Source organism: Amblyomma mixtum, chromosome 10, assembly GCF_055824585.1.
Source record: "Amblyomma mixtum isolate Tamu chromosome 10, ASM5582458v1, whole genome shotgun sequence".
Taxonomy (NCBI): Eukaryota; Metazoa; Arthropoda; class Arachnida; order Ixodida; family Ixodidae; genus Amblyomma; species Amblyomma mixtum.
The window spans coordinates 78,793,921-78,796,691 of NC_143021.1; the positions used below are offsets into that span (position 1 = coordinate 78,793,921).

General features: G+C 55.8%; 1 pseudogene; it reads left to right on the forward strand.

Annotated features, from left to right (window-relative positions):
- The first annotated feature begins 526 nt into the window (after positions 1-526).
- On the forward strand, positions 527-1,466 carry LOC149326241 (uncharacterized; annotated as a pseudogene).
- The last annotated feature ends 1,305 nt before the right edge of the window (positions 1,467-2,771 follow it).

Below are 2,771 nucleotides of genomic sequence, written 5' to 3' on the forward strand. Positions count from 1 at the left end.
TCGCCGTAGCTCAGAGGTAGAGCACCGGACGCGTAATTCGGAGGTCGTGGGTTCGGATCCCACCGGCGGCATGTGGTTGTTTTTTCTTCTGCTTTTCTAATCAATTAGCTTTAAGCGATGACATATTCAGTAATATTAAAAATTGATCAACACCATAAAATAAAGAAATTAATTTAAAAAAAATCTCCTGTGCCCCTTGGTTTCTGTGGCTGTTGGCTTCTGTCATATTTACAACGAGCCCCTCATTCCCCTGCCTTGTTTGCTATATATATATATATATATATAATATTGTAGTGTAGCAGCCGCGCTCGCTCACTGTGGGGAGCTATGCGAGTGAAAGACGACGACGATTCAGAGGCGTGAAGCTCGCTCGCAGCCCGAACGTTTGCCTGGACCGTTGCTGGACGTTGGAAGGCGCCCAAGATACTGCTCAGCCCCAACCCCCTCTTACATTTGGTGGAGGCTGCTGTACGTTCCCCCTCACATCCTGGAGCTCCGTAGGCGCACCTTACCTTCGCCGTGCGTTATGCCCGAAGTCATCAGCCAGACAACCCCCATCCCTTCGCCTACCATCTTCTGTTCTGGCGGGCTCCGGCAGCGCGATCCCAGCGTATTCAGCGGTGCTGACGACCAGGATGTAGACGACTGGTTGTCGTCGTACGAGCGCGTCAGCGCCCACAACAAGTGGGACGATGCCACCAAACATGGTAACGTCCTTTTTTATCTCACCGACGTAGCCAACTTGTGGTTCAGAAATCATGAGGCCGACTTGCCGACCTGGTCGTCCTTCAAGACCAGTTTCTCGGAGGTATTTGGCCGCCCGGCTGTGCGCAAACTGCGCGCCGAACAACGCCTCCGCTCCCGCGCTCAGACCACCACCTAAACCTTCACAAGTTATATCGAAGACATCCTCGACCTGTGCAAGCGCGTCAACCCATCCATGCCGGAGTCCGACAAAATTAATAACATCTTGAAGGGTATCTCCGACGACGCGTTCCAGATGTTGCTGGCAAGGAATCCACAAACAGTGGTGGATGTCATACAGCTATGCCAAAGCTATGACGTCCTCAGGAAGCAGAGAACTTCTACTCGTGGTTCCGGCGTGCACGACGCGTCACTTCCTGCGCCGGCTGTCTGCAGTTTAGATTCTGAGCCGGCCTCGCTGCTTCCTGAGATCAAGGCCTTTATACGAGAAGAGGTGGCCCGCCAACTGTCCCTCCTGCCTGTGTCTGGCGACCCTGCGCCATCCCTTGATCCCACATTTCAACGCATCATCCAAGAGCAGGTCGCCGATGCTTTACCCTCCAGCCCTCGGCTCCCACCTGTGTCTGCCCCTCTCACGTATGCCGAGGTTGCTGCCAGACCACGACGCCCCGACGCCTATGTTTCCCATCCACCTGTCGCGCCGCTGCCACCTCCGCCGGCACCTATTCGTCGCCGTCTCCCACCTCGCCGCGCCGTCGTGAACCCATGGCGCACACACGACAACCGCCCCATATGTTATGCCTGTGGCTTGCCGGGCCACGTCGCACGGCTTTGTCGCCAACACGTGCCGAGTTTCCGGGACGCGGCAAGCCCATACCGCTACGACCCTGCGCCTCCTTCACTACCAGTTTCCTCCGGCACCCCTGCGGACTCGTTCCCTCTTGACCGCTCTTCATACTGTTCACGCCGGTCGCCCTCTCCTCGTCGCCGATCTCTCTCTCCCATGCGCCGACGCTCACCTTCCCGTCCGGAGGAAAACTAACAGCCGCAGTTCCGGAGGCAAGAACTGCGATTCTATCGAACTCTCCAAGTCCTCCGTCGTTGCCCGCAAATGTTGTCCAAGTGTTTATTGATGGTGTCGCCGTTCTCGCCCTTGTAGACACGGGCGCTGCTGTATCCGTTATTAGCGCAGCCCTTTGCCGAAGACTCCGTAAAGTGACGACGCCTGTTTCGAACTTTTGCCTCCGCACTGCAAGCTCGCACCGCATTCAACCTCTAGCGTGATGCACAGCTCGCCTTGTTATCCGGGATGTTGTGTATATCGCCGAGTTTTTCGTGCTGTCCCGCTGTTCTCACGATGTCATTCTGGGCTGACTTTCTAACCTTTCATCATGCGATCATCGACTGTGCCCGTGCCAGCATTGAACTGTCTCCGCTCTGTGCCACTCAGCCGTGCGACACCTCTCCCCGACCTAGTAAAATGCTGGTCGCAAGAGACACTGACATCCCTGCCTTCTCTGCCGCCCTGGTTCCCCTCTCTTGCTTCGGCGTTCCCGATTCGACTGTTCTCTTTACTCCGACTGTTGCTGCTGCCCGTCGCCACTGTTTCCTCCTTCCGTTCGCTCTTCTCACTATCTGGGATGGCCACAGCGCAATTTACGTCACGAACCACTTTTCTTGCCCGTCAACGCTTCTCCGTGGCGAATGCCTGGGACATGTCGAATCAACCGACCATGCTCTCCCATACTCCGTCTCCGAAGAACCTGCCCCTGTCCAAATAGATGTCATTGATTCGCATCCTGCTGCGCCAAACCAAGACACCGTTTCTGTCTTTTTCCCGATCTATAGATGCCAGCCTTTCGCCACACCAACGTGCAAAGCTCGTCGAGTTACTTGAACGTTTCCGCCCGTCATTCGACTTCCCACACACCTCTCTTGGCCGCACATCCGTCGTCACACACATAATCGACACCGGCACGCATGCCCTTTTGCGCCAGCGCCCATATCGCGTGTCGGCTACTGAGCGCACCGTCATTACCAAAGAAGTGAACGACATGCTTCAGCGC